General features: G+C 34.7%; 1 long non-coding RNA gene across 1 annotated transcript; it reads right to left on the bottom strand.

The window, feature by feature from the left end:
* Positions 1-240: 240 nt before the first annotated feature.
* On the bottom strand, positions 241-16,243 carry LOC120765603 (uncharacterized). The gene is made up of 3 exons (XR_005704478.2): positions 16,177-16,243; positions 14,209-14,334; positions 241-1,092 (listed from the first exon to the last, which is right to left on the bottom strand). It is a non-coding gene; the product is annotated as an uncharacterized LOC120765603 (long non-coding RNA).
* Between the last annotated feature and the right edge of the window lie 1,179 nt (positions 16,244-17,422).

Below are 17,422 nucleotides of genomic sequence, written 5' to 3'. Positions count from 1 at the left end.
CAAAATAAAAAAATATAAAAATACGGACAAGAACACAGATAACATTTTACTGCAGTCAAGCCCAAGTATAAGCACTGTCCTGCACTACTTGGAAGAATTACTCAATGCTTTTTAGATCCAACCCATCCTGGTTTTCATGCAGTGGCAAAGAAAAACTTATTCCCTTCAAATTTATAATTAATTTTAATGATTAATTACACTTTGACTGATGTGGGGTCCAATATTTTCCATTGAGCAGAGAGTTTTCAAGTTTCTTTGTTTATCAAAAAACAATCCCAAAAGTGTCTTCCCCACTGGGGTTTTACATTGTGTCAATTCATACCTGTGGTAGCCTCAAATGAGTTAAAAAAATTTCAGTAGATGCAAAACAGACCACTAAACAGTAAAGTTTACAATTTTGTTTTGGTAGAACTTTCTTTCTTCCTTCCTTCCTTCCTTCCTCTCTGTGCCTTCTCTCTCATTTTCCATGTACAATTCTCCAGGTTGTCATGCACGGACATGTTATGTTAAAGAGAGAATACTGGCACTTCTCAAAAAGGTTTAAGGTTACAAAAAGTAAGCCAAAATAGCTGTGTTGATTTGGAATTCCTTTTCAGCCAGGAAAACTGACAGAATCTTAAAATGTTCTTGTAATTCTTCTTTAACTGTTTAAACCCTCCACATTTCTCCAATCTAACACATACTTTTTTTATCATTTACATTTTTATTGATTGGAAAAAAGACCCACAGGCACAAAGGAACAAGGACACACAGATATCCATATTTCATCTTAGTTGCCATTTCTGGTATTTTACTGTTGCAAAGTTCTGATGTACTTTAAACAAAAGGTCTGTGATCTGGGCAAGTTGTTTTGGGCTTATGTTTCAGATTATACAAAAGAAGTTTTTATTTATTTTGAGAGGTTCCTAGAAAGTTGAACTCTGTCTGTTGCAGGCAAGTCTCATCAACATCTGATTTTCTCAAGAACTTATTAGAATAGGGAGACAACAAGGGAAGACTTCAGCAGGTGTAACAGAAGCCATAGAAATTGCAGGCATTTCACTGAAGAGGGGAGATACGTCTTGTCCTTTCAAGTCAAAGACCAAACACCACCTGTATTAGGAATGAAAACAGAAAAGCTGTAGGAAATAAAAGGAAATCATATAAATAGATCAAATGGTATTGTGTCAATTGCCCATCTAATTATTCTCCCAGTACTCTAAGAAAATTGCAAAACAGAAGGCTTCTAACGGAGTTTGCATAAAAAATACTTTTTATTCTGGATGAGACTGTCCTTATCCATTTTGCCCAGTACAGTTAGCAAATCCATGAGAACACATTTAATTGACCTTATTTTTTCTCCCTTCTCTCAAGCATCAGTTTCCATTTCCTTTTCCATCAGTGAGTGAAATAACTTTACTTTTGTGTAGAGCTGACTGTACTTTCTTCCTCAGAATTTAATTTTGAATATTTAGTATATTATATACTAAATAACTAGAGGGGGGGAAAGTGGATATTGGTTTGTAATTTCCATTAAATTGTTGTGTATTTTCTTACTAAGTAATAAAAAGTAATAGATTGGCAACAGACAATGACTAATACTGGTAATTCTTCATTCTATTTTTCTTGTTAAAAATAGGTTATTTTGAAATTTATGTTCTGATGCATAGTTAATATAAAATATCTTACATAAGAGTATAATATATGATATATGTATATTATATTTTAATATATAAATTGTTCACAGTTTTACTTTAGAGATGAACTTTGGCACATCATTTTATCTTTATATATGAATAGGGTTTTGGCAAATGTCTTTTTGATTTCTGAGGATTTGTGCAGTCAGACAAATACTTTTTCCTTGATGGCCAGAGGCTTCGCCCAACAGATTCTTAATATTTTCAGGTCAAGAAACAGAACCTTGTCATAAACATCGCTACCAGCACTGCTTTAAAAATTGTTGATTCTGTATAAGAGTTTCAGACTTTTTAGTGACCCCCTGACACAACAGAAAAAACAATTCCCAAGCTTGAACACCTTTATCATCTGTATCCCTTCAAAAGTATGAAACATCCTGCCAGCCTTGAGAAATGTAGTTAATGAGAACCAAGGTACATTTTGGCAAGCAGACATATACTCTTTTAAGAGATGAATTTTTCACAACTTTTTTTCACAAGATCTCATTTAAGACAGAATATTCCTATCCCTCTACTTTATGTTTTTAGGGAAGAAAGGCAGGAAGACCAGAGTGGAAGGAAGGCATGACCCCAAGCAAGATTTCCAAAGAGCACTTCAGTGTGGGGCTCACAACACTGCAGTGGAGGGAAGGGATAGGCTTCACCACAGAACAGAAATGACCCTGCACCTCCTGGCATTACAACTTCCTCACCCCTATAATTTGGGCAGAGGTAGGCACAACAAACCAGGTAGGCTCATTTCGTTTCGAGTGCAAGAGTTACACAATACCTGGTCTGTAATACCAGCAAGATTCTCCCATGAACGCCAAACTGCTACATGGTGGCCAGAGCAGAGTGAGTAGTATCTGGACACAAGCACAGGCCAGAAGCACTATGTCAGTGGAAATTTACATCTGAAAATACTGGCAGTTGCAAGGCTTGGCTCTACTAAACTGTCTGCTTTGAGAAATGAATTGCTAGGCAGGGGGAGTTAGTATATATTAGGAACACTTTTTGATACACAACAATTTTCTTGCAATCTAGTCCTAATCAAATGTGCCATCAACAACCCAGGGAGCTTCTGGAGGAGCAAAGAAATGTCACCAATTTCACACCCTTCCCACTAGACCGTCCTGACTTTATATGAACAGACATAGTTCTTTTTTCTTCAGTACTTTTGTACTGAAATAATAGTTTTCATGTCAATCAACGACATAAGCACACACTGACTCCTCAGTAATAAATCTTAAGCCAACTGCCTTTCAACAAATAACATGTTATAAAACCAGCAAATCTGAACATATCTCGTTCAACTTTACTTATTTTACAGGTAAGTTGCTTTGTTCAAGCACAACGCGTGTTACTTATCTCTGTGCTTTGATCAAGCCAGCAACCTTGAATCTATTTTCCACTGTACCTGCAATTCTCCCTCCAGTCTCTTCCTGACATCTATTTAGAATTCCTAATGACAGAAAACATCCTGTGTTCAAACTTGTGCTTGAAACAGGGCATATATGGGGAGAATAACGAAATCACATTTCTTTCTTCTTTCATAGTAAGTTTATTTTGAAATCTGAGCACATATTCATGAAAAATTGTTTCCAGAGGCCCACTTCTATATGATTTTGATTATAAATACCTCTGCAATTCTTGTGTCCAAAAGATTGAATGCAATGTTCAGATTTCAAATAGCATACAATTCAACCATGGGAAAGATGTTGTGTTTAGCAGATAAAAACAAAGAACAAATGGGAGACCAGATTAGATTACTGCCTGTCAGCAGACCTGATGAGGCAATTGGCTGGCAGTTTTGGTAAAGCTAACTACAAACAGCTTGCAATACCAAACCATTACATAAATTCCTTGCCAAGACTGGCTGTCAGCTGTACGACTGGCCATTTCCTGCCAACATAGTTGACATTTTCTCCTCATTTATTAGTGTGTACTCTGTACTTGCTGACACAATAAGTCAACCTACTCAATCAGGATGTCTACATTATAAATACCTAGGGATGTAAACTATTTTTACTGAGTAACAAAATAATATTGTTTTATTCTCAATGTTCAGACTACCATATTTGTGGGCGAGTGAATATGTATGTACTGGAAACCATCTTTTCTTCATCTTCTTTTCTAAAATAACATTATGTGGTAGTTTCTTATTTGTTGCTAGACCCAGGCTTACCTTCATGGAAGTATAGAAATGCATTAAAAAAAAAAAAAAACAACAAAAAAACAGATGTGGTCCATTTCCAGAAAGAGCAGTTGGCAGGCTAGAAAAGGTATTTGTCTTGCTACATGGTCCAGAAAGCAGGTCTATTTCCAGTACCAGTCATTGTGACAGAGAAATCCCAAGTGCTTTCTTGGAGCTCTGTGTGGTATTAATGCAATGGTGTGTCTTCACTGTAGTCTGTATGTTCTGGACATCAGTATTCCTTTTTATCCTAAAAACTTTGTGGGACAATACAGACAACAAGAGGTTTTAAGATAAACATTTGTGGAATTCTTGGTGCTAAGGGGATTTCAGCAATCTGCCCCTAGAAAACACACACACTTTCAACAGTTTTCCCCTGGTTAACCACTTCATCCTATTTTAGGCCTTTAAAAGTTTGCTCTGAGCACCAGTCCCAAAATAATATTCAGCCTATCCAAATAACTTTGAGTTATGGTTCCACATTCAGATTATGAGTCAGCTCCCATCTGAATTGTCAATGTCCTTGGCAGACTTTTACTTACCCATGAAAATTTACATTCTGAATATAGATTTCCACAAGCCTCCCAAGTAGCATGAACACAGACAATGTTTTCTAGTATTTAAAAGCTTCAGTCTCCTCTTCAACTCACTAAACCATGTACAAAAAGTTACCATATGTCAAAATTACTCAAAAATGTCATCGTGTTTTGTGTCATTTAATATATAAAATAGACTATATGTATAAATTTCTCCACTAAGACTGTGCAATATCAAAACATTTGAAATTGAAATTACATAGAAAATGGGCAGTATATCCAAGCTCAGTATAGCAAAAAAAAAGAGTCCAGAAAAAAAAATTAAATTTAAGTAAATAATTTTCTCTCAACAGTCTTAAAAAACCCAAACCACCTAATTTTCCATTTTTATTATTGTGGGGGTTGGTTTGTTTGTTTGGGGTTTTTTTGTTTGTTTTTTGGGTTTTTTGTTTGTTTGGTTGTTGTTGTTGTTGTTTTGTGGTTTTTTTTCCCTGAAACTCAAATACAATGTTTTAGATGTAGAATCATCAAAATCTTTCTATTTGGAGAAAACATAAATAAAGTTTGCAAATATCAATTATTTCCATTCTAACCATGCAAAAATTGACAATTTCATTCAATATTTTCATTTGAGGTATAGACCACATTTTGTAATTTTACTTCACTGGAAACTAAAGTCCATAAGTTGCTATTAGTTAAAATGTAAGCAATTTTTAAATAATTCTAATGATCACATTTATGAACTTTGTTATATATTATGGACTTTCTTATTTTTTATAACTGCAAAGTTACAGAATCATTCTCTTTGTTCTGCAGACTGACATACGTACTTTTAAATTAAAGCCTACTTTTCAATGCCCAGTGGTGCTGCTTTTGGCTAAAGTAGAGTGAATATTCTTTCCTGTCTCCGGTACAGAGCTGTATTTTGTGCTGAACACAGGGTTGCTAATACAGAGATGTTTTGTTATTGCTGATCTGGGCTTACACAGAGCCAAGGCCTTTCCTGCTGTTTGTACTTCCATCCTGGTGAGGACGTTGGGTGTGCCTGGGAGGCTGGGAGGAGACACAGCTGGGACAGGTGACCCCAACTGACCAAAGTGACATCATGGTCAGTACAAAAAGATGAGGGGAATAAGGAGGAAGGAGGGGAGTATTTGGAGTGATGGCATTTGTCTAGCCAAGTAAGTGCTGCACATAATGGGGCCCTGCTCTCCTGGAGTTGGCTGAACACCTGCCTGCCCATGGGAAGCAGTGAATTCATTCCTTGTTTTGCTTGGCTTGTGTACATGATTTGTTTTTCCCTATTAAACTGTCCATATCTCAACCCAGGAGTTTTTGAGCTTTTACCTTTCCCCCAGTCCAGCTGGTGAAGGACAAACAAGTGGCTGCCCAGATGGCTGCTGTCTGGGGTCAAACCATGACGGAGTGGATTCTCTGGTTTATCAACTCTGTTATTCCTATTACACATATGATTTAGAGGATAATGACATGTATATGAGAAATCAGATTCTTCATATGTATATAAAAATTCCATCAATTGCTCACACATTGAATTTTGTACACTCAAAAATGAGATGCTAAAAAGTAACTGGTATGTATTTGCAGAAGTTATTCAACAAATGACTTAAGTTATGAGAACTATACAGAAACATTCCACAGCCTGCTTGTTCATGGTTGCTAACAGATAAGAAGATTGTAGCTTGTGCTGAGGATATATAGCACAATTCTTGCTCATTTTGCCTGGCAAAATAGTTTCCCCTGACAACTGCCCTTGAAAACAGCAAGAAATAGGCAAACTTCTAGTTGACAGTTCACTGGTAATGAAGGAAGAAAAATTCAGAATGCAAAATTATTTATAATCAATTTATTCAATTCCAGTGTTTGGAAATGTATTTAATGAAGTTTATACATTAAACTGAAAGAAGAAAGCATTGTATACTTCCCTTTATATTAAGGAGTCAATTTTATTTGCTGTCTAGTTAATTTCTTTATCCTTCCAGCTCTTTCTGCCTTCCCACTTCAGCATAGGCATGTTTCAGACTCAGAAGTAATATTTCAGTAAACAATTTTTTTTTCACAGAATTCTTGATATATTGTGCCATGTCTGGTTAGAGCAGACATATAATAAGATAGGTGAAAAATAGAGAAAATAACTGTGTAATTGCATTGGTAGTCACTGTGAATTCCTATTGCTAACTCTTTGGTTTAATATTTATGTTGGAGGAAAATTCAGTGCTGATGTAAGGGATACATGACCATATCTGTTCAGCCTTACACTGCTGGACACAGGGAGTTTACTTTCTCTGTGAAATTAGTTTTACCACACATTCAATCAGACTCCTATGAATATTGACGACTCTGATTTTTGCTGCTCAAAATCAGGCTGATGATCACACACGACAAAATATTCTCCTGAACAGGCTGCAATTTTCTGCTTTACTGATCTAGCCTGGGAGTGGGGTGTTGGAGAAGAGCAAAATACAGTGTTTTCTAGACATTTTAAAGCAGTTTCACATGCATTAAAAATCTACCTAGAAAACTCATGCTATTCAGATAATAAAGTATTCATTTTTCCCAGTACAAAACTGTAGTAAATCTGAGAATGAGATTATTCTACTGCCATTTCACTCATCCCACATTTCATTCAATTACAATTATTTTTACACAGGCTGAAATATGGAAGACTGACAGCTCAGTAATTTACAGGAGGTGGTGGGTAGAATAGGACTATTGTAGGTTATGCCAAAAGACGGTTTAAAGTCCTGAATTATTTTTTAATCCTGAGGGTTTTTTGGTTTGGTTTGGGGTGTGTGTTTGTTTGTTTGGGGGGGTGAAGGCATGTGTCTGTAAGAAATGCCATTAAAAAAAAGATAAGTGAAAACATTTCCTCAATTCCATTTAAGAGACTTGGATGAATTAGGGCTACAATATTAATCATATTTTAAAGAATCAAATTCAATTGATGGTCTACAAGCCCATCTTTGGTTTGGAGATCTTTCCTTGAACATTATTTTGACAGATTGATGTGAGTTAATATTTTTTAAATTAGAAAAAGACCAGACAATACAGTTCCTGAAACATTTTTCCAGTCATAATTTGATGTGTTTTCTCCGTTTTCCAACAATTCACTACACCACACTGCCTCAATCCAATTAGTTTGGTTAAAAGTCATTTTTCTTTCTATAAATGCTCCTCAAATGTGGAAATGTCTGTAACTAAAACAAGATTATACATGATTGGTATTTATGGGTCAGTTTTACAGTATTGGAAATTGAATTTAAAGAACGAGACTTTCATATTTTTTAAAAGACTTTCTGTAGAAAAGGAGATTTCCTGACTGAAATTATTCTCAACTGACAGCTGTTTCATAGCCCTAAGTCTAAGCCCATTCCCAGAGGACAGATACTTGCATCTTGAAAACCAGCACCAGTGCCAACAGGAGGAGTAAAAACTTACATATAAAGTTAAAACAGAAGACAGTGTAAAGGATAATGAATCACTGCATCAGTGCAAGCAAAGTATTTTGAAAAGCACAACACAATCAACTAGTACAAGCCTCCAGAGTGATTCCTCAACAATTGGCTGGTTTTCGCTTGTAATTCACTCTTATAAATTCAAATTTTGTCAACATTACAAGAGAAAAATACTGGCAACACAAAAGCTATAAGTAATATAAAATAAATTTCCTATAGTAAAGAACTGAAATCGTAGTGTAAACTTCATATGTATATAAAAATTCCAAATCTGTCATTTAGTGGCCAGGAAGAAGGAAGGTGTGAATAAAGTGACATACCAAAGAATAATGACAGGTGCTAGAAATTATGGTCCAAATTTTGATGTTTAAAGATTGAAAAAGACTCTGCTGTCCAACTATATCAAACAGACAAGAAAATTGGGAAGACTGGGCAGGCAGAACTGATGTATTAACATCAGTCTGGGTTCAGTTCTAAGCAGAAGATATTGCTTATTTTTTCACACATATGTATATTACTTTTCTTTAAGTGCTGCTATGAGAAGATTAGGTAACAAATATACACCCTAATTTACAATACTTATAGGACTGAAGAGCAGAGTCGGAAAACTCACACCTCCAGAGAGTTTTCACTCTCTGGAGTAAGAAATGGGCCAAGCAACAAACATGTTCAAACAATGCTAATACCCAATAATAGATTAAGAGCAAGGTTTTATTCATTGGTCAGAAAAACAAAGGGAAAATATCTACATCAATCATCTCCTCCTACATTTATTTATTATGAACTGATATTTTTGAAGCACACTATTTGTAGCACACCTAATAGGTATAAAAATTGACAGCTGAATTTTATTCTCCTTAATTTGCATTAGAAATGAAATGTCATTGATTTTTGTTTGCATGGACCAACTGTGCAGCAAATTATTCATCTTTTCATCAAACTGATCATTGATAAAACTTTTCTTATATTGATGGATACATATTTCCAGCACTTTGCACTCTGTTTTCTCAACAGAAATAGAAATGTGGGTTGTCTGAGGCATGTACCATGTAGATAATCTATTTTCATGTGCTGAAAAATCCAGTCCCATAAAATTATTGCCCTTAAGTAGACTAGGGCTCAAAAATACAGGGGAAAAAACTGAGGGGAAAAAAAAAAACCAAACAAACAACCCAAAATAAAACCAACCAAGAACCAAGTAATAAAACAAAAACAAACAGAACACCCAAAGAGTTAAGTCCAGTTTGATTTGCTATCAATATATTATTTTAGGTCTGTACATGAGTATTTAAGCCACTTTAATGAAAGTTATCATCTTATTTTGGCATGTAATCTTCCAGTATGGTCTCTGGACAGAGCAATTTTAAGGAAGATTACTCTAAGACTTCATATTATGAGGATGCGAGCAACTGGAGACTTTAAATAATAGTATTAGGAGAAGGAAAATATTCCAAGAACAAGAATGCATGCTGATTCTATCCACTGATTCTTTCTTTGTCTCTTACTCTTATTTTAAGAGCTGCATGAGGACATGGTGTTCTGAGTTTCGTTTTCTATGCACTCATTGTCTGTTTTCCTTAACAGCTTTTCACATAGTTGTAAAAAAAATTCCCTCTTTCCTCTACAAATCCTAAGTGAATTGGCAGACAGATGAAGCTCAATGCTTCCAACCAGGTGTAAGTTATCAACAGGCACTTTAATTTTTAACCATGCTTGGGGTAATAATGGTTATGCTAAAGCTGGGTTTTGGCCTGAAGGATAACCATTTTATCCTGCTTCTCCAGAAAGACTTGGGAGATAGAAATGTTAATAGTATGTGTTTCCAACCTATACAGTATAGCCCAAAAACGGACCCACCAAATGAATTTGTTGACCGACCTCCACATGGCTGCAGTTTGATTTTGAGCTTATATTAAGCTGCCCAGCTGGGATCAGCGTATTGCACCACTTTTGGGATGGAGTCATAACAGAAGTAAAAAAAAACTAAGAAGAAAGAAGGTTGGGATGGTTGTTTGTGAGAATGAACATTTGGAGCAGTGGACAGGAAAATAAAACCAGAATGGAAGAGAATATAAAAAGTACATCTGAGTACCATGGTATCTCCGTGAAACATTTGTTTTTAGATTCGAAGACATCAAAATGTTTGGCGATTCCTTCTAATGAACGAGCCTTAAAATTTAAACATTATCACAATCACTTACACCCACAAATACACATCTAGCTAGATTCCCCACATTGTCATCTTGCAAAAAAGCAAAATAGTTTCCAAAAAGCAGAATGAAGTTGCTGTTGCACTCTCCACCAAAAGGCTAGAGAGGAAGGAGTATCATTTTCACACCATTTTCCCATTATTAAATATGACAAAAAACAACAATGGAGATCAATGTTGATGCCTGTAGACAGATTTGTGCAGCTGAAAAGAATCATGTATTTCTGTTAATCTCTATACCAGCCTTAGGGCATATTTAACATTAAGCTCCATGCTCTAATATTCCTTCATACCTTATTTTAAATCCTGCAGACCATGCACAAAACACACCTTTTTCTTCTACTTTCCTCATTCATATGAACATATGTTTCTTTACATTTTGGCAGTCCTTCAAATGGGATCATTTGCAAAAAACTAACAGTTAATTATTTTAACTTTCCAAACTAAAACACCGCATCTTCAAAATCTGGAGCAATTTCTCTAACACTGACAACCACTTTTGTTAGTCTGACAAGTCATTCAAATAGATCATAATTTTTCAGGTAAATAAAATTAAAAAGTCCTCCAAAACTGCCACAAATAAGTACGCAACATGAAATTATATTGTTACTTTTAACAAGAATTCTTCTTTATGTATAAAAACCATTGACTTAGAGTAATTTTTCCTTTAACATCAACATTAATTCTTTCTGATATGTTGCCTTTAACCATCAGAAAAAGGAGCACTGAAAATACCTCAAACTAATTCTGACTTTTAGCCAGTGACAAGTTACATAATATAAGCACCTCAAAAGTTCAGGTGCAAATGAAATTGTCAAATAAATTCAGAAGGATTGATTAATGAAGCAAGGTAACATATATATTGTATTCAAAAGTGTATGGATTGAACAGCTACCACTTAAGAATAGAACAGCTAAAAGGTGATATCAGTATTTGTCTTCCTTCTAACTGTAAAAACAAAACAAAACAAAAATAGCTCTAATCCAAAGCCACTTGGTTTTATCTCTTCTAGTGTTTTCGTGGAAACCCATGAAATTCTTGCAATTTATGCACAAGTAGAGTACATAATTACAGTGAAGTTAAGGAATAATTTTGTCCCCTAAACGTCAATGAAACTTTGGTATTTTATCTTTCATCCAGTGTTTGTAGCCTTCATGTCAAAATGAAGCGGGAGAACTTTACCCAGAAATAATACAGGCATGTTCAGATCTATTTTTATGTTTACTGATGATGGCTTGGAATCAAGAGTTAGCATGAAAATTGGAAGCAGAACACTTGCTGTAAGAAATAGCATTTTTCTTTTGACTTAGGAAAAGAAATGAAAAAGAAATTGGGGTAACCATATTAGCCAAAATCTCTATTTCAATATATGTAATGAACAGGCTATTCTCCAACATACTTGTCATTAGCAAGAGTTTTACATTCCGCTAAAAAGACAAAGCAACTTTCAGGAATTAAGAAAAGGGGTAATGAAAATGAAGGATATCCCTTATCGATGTTTGCCCAGTTTTTAAAGCTCTAGCCCGAGGCTTCTTTCCTTCGACCAAATATAATAGTTTAGTGAAAAAACTGTCTCCTTTTGTAATCTCATGCTTGCTTGCAAGTCCAGATACTCTTCTGTATTTCTTTTCTTGCACAGTGTCCATAAACCACATTGCCATTTATAAAGGAGTTGCAAAGCAATGACTTACCATCCCTCCCATCACTGTGTTTCAAATTGTCTGCTAGTTATCTGATTTCCTTCTCCTCAAGCAGTCTTTTTTCAAGAAAATCCCTCAAGGTTCAGAAGTCAGCATACAAATAAAAGACCTGAACCATTCAGGTCTGAGCAAAAATGAGAGAATCATTTGCCATTACAATGATACCATTTGTAAATAAGTGCAATGATTTTCAGTAGATGTTCATCTTTCTGAGTGCACGTTTTCTTAAACATTTTTCCCTGCACTCTGGATGACCCACTGAAGTCTAGAATAAACCTGAGCAGAGTACATCTGTCCTTGTTTTCCTACATGTTTCTACTAGGGGATATAAAAATGATATATGCTTAATAGTGTTTTAAATATATTTATTGAAACTGAATCTCATTCCCTAGCAGCATTTCACAGAGTCACATTATCTCAGCTCCCAAAAAAAAAATAGGAAGAGCTAGGCCTGGGGCTGAATGGCTATAAATGGCAAGTTTTTGTAGTAAAGCTTTCCTACAAACTTTCTATTCATTCCTGTTCCTATTACAGAGCACCTGCTTTGAATCATCACCTTAAAGAGTGTAATATTTTCCTCATTTTTTACTTCTCCCATTTTATCTCATCAAAATAAATGCAAAACTGAAGCCTGGAAATCATGCAGAAGAATGAACATATTTCTTTCTTATTTCCCAATAAACTGGGACACAAGGACTCCTTCACCTGCTTGGAATTAGGTAGAAAGTGCCTTTGAAGTCACACACTCCTCACAATTTGTCTCTGATATATGACTGTTTATACTCAGGCAGGGATCCTTGGAAAGGTATTCACGGTGCTTTACAATTCTCTGCAATGTTTTTGAGGAGAAAGATACTAATATAAACTTCCTTTCACAAATGAGTTAATTGGACTTTTGTCTTTTATGTCCAGACCTAGAGCGGTCTGCTGGACAAAAAGGAGAGCTGTTGCCATCACATTTGGTAGGCAGCAATACATGTTTGTTAGGTAAAAACAATACTTTTATAGGTAACCCTACATTTTATAGGTAATTAATTCTCTCTTACTGTGACATTTGTATATTCTCCCTTTCAGCATCTTTCCTGTTGAAATCCATCTGTCTGTCTGTCTGGTCCACATCATACCTTTATGTAATTTGCTAGGACAAATAGTCAAAAAAAAAAAAAAAAAAAAAAAAAAAAAAAAAAAAAAAAAAAAAACACCCAAAACAAAACAAAAAAAAAACCACAAACACCAACGGGAGGCAATTCTGTTGTTGTTTTAGTCTAAAGTACTGTATTCTTCAAGAAACTTACTGCTTATTTTACAGAACATTTTCCTGACAAATATTTTTCTGAAAGATATTTTTTCTTTCATTGGAAATATTTTATTTTTCTATATTCACTCAAAGTACTCAAAACTACTACTCCTCTAGTCAGGCCAAAGACCCAGTGTGTATCAACAAATGTAACTAAATTCAGAACTGTAAAACCACAGATGTTAAAAACAAGGCTAAGGTAAAACATACATGAACAAAGAGCACAAGTGGTGGGAAGATCACAGTAACAAAACAGCCTTCTCTGGCAAGTATTTAGCTACACCTTGTTGTCGGCTTAGCTTACCAGATGGGAGCTGTATACATACAGCAAGAGGGAAAATACTGCAATGACACTGAAAACACCTCAAGAGGCAGTGAAAAAGAGAAAAAAAAATCAATGGAAGAATGTTGCAGATGAAATTAACAACTTGAAGACCAATAAAGCTCAATAGATGTTATTCAGATTAATACTATTGTGTCATTGCATTGATTTGCCGAAATCCATGGGAAAACACTGATAACTGCAAATTTTCAATGGAAACCAGGCAGGGAAAACCCTCCTCAATCTCTCTGAAATTTCTCAGCAAGTCCCATTACTTCTGACAATAAATTTTTCAGGCCACATACAGAAATCCAAGCTCTATTTCACTCAGTGTATCTACTGACATCCATATATGATGTATGACTAATATCACCACTTCATGCTATATGAAAAAACATTTTCCTTAAAAAAAATGGGCTACTATATTGCAGTCTGTAAAAATAAAATTATTCCAAGAGTCAGAGCAAAAGTACTCAAATCATCCCAAGACTAAATTATGGAAGTTAAAGAAACATTACTCTCCTCAAAAGCATCCAAGCCTCTCAGCCAAGTCCTTTGTCAGTGATTTTATGTCACCTTTACTACCACTGTGCAGCAACAGGACCTTGGAGTAGAGCAACATTATGCAGCTGAGGAAGAGCTGAAGAAGGTAGCCTTTCCTTTTGAGAACATAATATTAATATTCAAATCACAATCATGAGAAGCCATTGGAGAAAATATTTTACACTTTGAAGGTCAAAAAGGCAAAAGGACTTCAGGGGACAAATAATTTCACAGGAGAATCAATTGTTGAGGTAGATATAACAGAATAAATCCACTTACATAGCCTTTTGTTTAACCTTTCCAAGCGCTTTGGAAATATCTTCAATTCTTCTCTGTGACAGATTTTATTTGCAGATACGAGAAGAGACTTGCCAAATGCTTCAGTAATTCCAGACACTGAAGTCTCTAGATATTTAAAATTATTAGCAATTGTTATTACATATTTCAGTTATTTTACTCAATTCTGCAGCCAGAATTTTATTGAATTTAGATGAATTAAATATTATACTTTACTACTAGTAAAGATTCTTATTTTTTTTCTTACGAACATTGAATTAAAAGTGAGGGAATTGTTATTTATAGCTCTTTCTAGTGCTCTGGTTCAGAAAATACCTCTCACAATAACTTCATAATGGCTAATATCTTGGATGTTGATGATGGCTTTAGCAAATAACCTGCAATCTTTGGTACACTTTTCCCAGTGAATTCAGAAATATTTTTTGGATACTGTTAAAGAAAAGACAGTGTGTACTCACTAACAACTACCTAGATATTACAGTAATTCCTCTGCTCCACCTTTGCTTATGCACCCATTTTATCAACAGATATACTTAGATATAAAATTACCACCTGCTCATCTGAACAGGTTTTTCTTTCTTTTCTCTCTCAGCTGATCAACTGCTACTTCTGATCAGCCATTCATGGCTTTACTCAACAGTAAATAGTTTTACAATAGTAAAACTATTGTTCTTTAGTAGTTCTAGACTTTAAAAATACAGCAGCAATGAACCTAGTCCTTTGGAACATACTAAGGGTAATAAGGAGCCATTAGGCTACTAACTTATGTTACAGAGTTATTTGCATAAATCAAAAACTAAAACACTTTTGCCTCACAGCATTACTTTTATAATCAGTGAAAGAGAAACAGGAGAATACATTAGCTATATCTTCAGACTATAAAGCAAAAGCATCGATAAACCCTGCAAAGAAACACAGGGATGATAATCACGAAGAATTATGTTTGAGTTTAAAAGCTGAATTGCTTCTTAAAGTACTAAGTTCTTGGTGGGGAAGGAGAATTAACATTTAAGGTATAGCAATATACAATGCTCTTCTATAGAGAGTAAAATGCTCTCCTTCTGAAGAGAGAATTATAATATTTCTCTAGGCTGTGAAAAATAGTCATAGAGGGAAAATATTTTCAAACTATTAAAAAACAATAAATTCGATTTTGGTGACCTGAGTCCAGATATATTCAAAATAAAAGTTACAAGATAGCATAATTATACAAGTAATGCCATAGAAGTAGACTTACTGCAAAATTAATAACAATAAATTGAAACTATGTATAGGAAGAGACCATAATGCTACATATTTATCCCAGATAACATATTCAAATGTCCTTGATGACTTGAAGGAACAAACATGCCATAGCTAAGATGACATCACAAATGAAAAATAGAAGTGGGTTTTAATGGATATTGCAAATAATGAATAAAGAGATTATAAACTACAAAATAAATCACTAATCCAAAATCAGTTTAGAAGGGTTTCCAATCATCAACAAGACCAAAAAATGTGGTAAAACCATGAAATATATACAATTGTCCCATAAATATGTGACTCTCAAAAAGCACAGAAAATATATTTACCAGAAATATATTGTATAATATACAAAGTATACAACAGCTTTTCTCACCAATATATTGTTTCTTTCTGATGCCTCTAACAAGTGTACATGTTTTTGTTTCCCAAAGACTCGTATGCTTAATTCAGAGATTTTTCTAATTCCTCATCTTCTAACATTTTAGCTATAACCAAATAATTAAAGGTGGGACTTTGCAGAATTTTTCTTGAGTATTTTCACCTCCTCAGGGAAGGAATAACACTTGATTATGCTTTTACTTAGTGGCGACAGGCTACTTACTTGATAACGACAGAAATATTCCTGTTCAAATTGTGATTTTAATTCTTTCCCACTAATTGTTGCAGTAACAAGCTGAATAATTTGATATAACTTATGCTCACCTTTTTTTCCCAGGAGAAGGGTCTCAAAGCTATTACAATGGCACAGCTGGAAATGATTACCTACTGGTCAAGGGACTCCTTGCTATGCTCTTATACTGAGATCCTTAAGTGGTTCAAGAGAGACTGTGTGATAATTAGATTCAGTTGTCTCGAATAAAAATGGACATTCTAAAGGGACCAAAAAATATGGAGGTTTTTTGGTTGGTTGGTTGGTTGGTTTTGTTTGTTTGTTTGTTTTTGGTTTGGTTTGGGTTTTGGTTTTTTTGGGTGGTTTTTTTGGTTTTTTTGGGGTTTTTTTTGTAGTAAAATTGAAGAAGACACTGCATTTCATATTAAAAAAGACTCCTACTGGCAGGAGTTTCTTCTTGGAGATCAGCATTAATAGCAGACAATTATGTAAGTCACATAGAATACTAATCAAAACAGAGAGATGGACCATTTTTCGTCTCTTTATCATTTGTCTGCATTATTTGTCTGCATCATAAATCTTTCTTCATTTTAAATATAAACAATTTTTTTTTTTTTTTGTCTCATTAGACAAAATGCAAAGTAGTGAAAACGAAATGCTCATGGAGAAAAAAAAAAAACCTTATGAAAATAAAAGAACAAGAGAGAAAATACATGGAAAGGTAAAGTATGCAAGGGTAAAATCTGTGGTCTCATAAACATCCTGTAGCCTCCCTGCACAAACATATTCTGGTAATCGTTCATCAAATGCTTATGTGCATGAGGAACTCCTACTGGATCTAATGATTCTTACATGAAAAGCACTTACCTCTCTGAGAAGAAAAACATCACTGAATTGAGATATAATACTTAAACACATGGGGGGAAAAAAAAAGAAAATAAACTTTGATATGAGTATTAGGTCAACATTTTCAATAGCTCTCTAGCAAGTGCCAAAGAACTGAAGCAGACTGAGCAAATAAATATATAGAGAAAGACAAACACCATTAACTTGACTTGAACTCCATCTACAGTGAGACTATTTTTAGCCTGGTTCTGACAGATTATGGGCAGATGCATAGGGCTGTACCCAGTCCATTCCTAATTAACAGGTTTGAGAAGCTTCTCAGTTGAACCACTTCTCATTGCTGTGACAAATACCTGGGTATATAATCTATCAGAAAAAAAAAAAAAAAAATTGCTTTTATAACCAGCTGGAGAAAACATTTCCTTCCTCCGTTGATATATAAGTTAGTTGGAGCCATACTGGACCTTAAATCACAGCTATATATGTGGAAAA

The sequence above is a fragment of the Hirundo rustica genome, chromosome Z, assembly GCF_015227805.2.
Source record: "Hirundo rustica isolate bHirRus1 chromosome Z, bHirRus1.pri.v3, whole genome shotgun sequence".
NCBI lineage: Eukaryota > Metazoa > Chordata > Aves > Passeriformes > Hirundinidae > Hirundo > Hirundo rustica.
The sequence above is the reverse complement of the archived record's forward strand: the minus strand, read 5'-3'. Positions and strand labels throughout refer to the sequence as shown.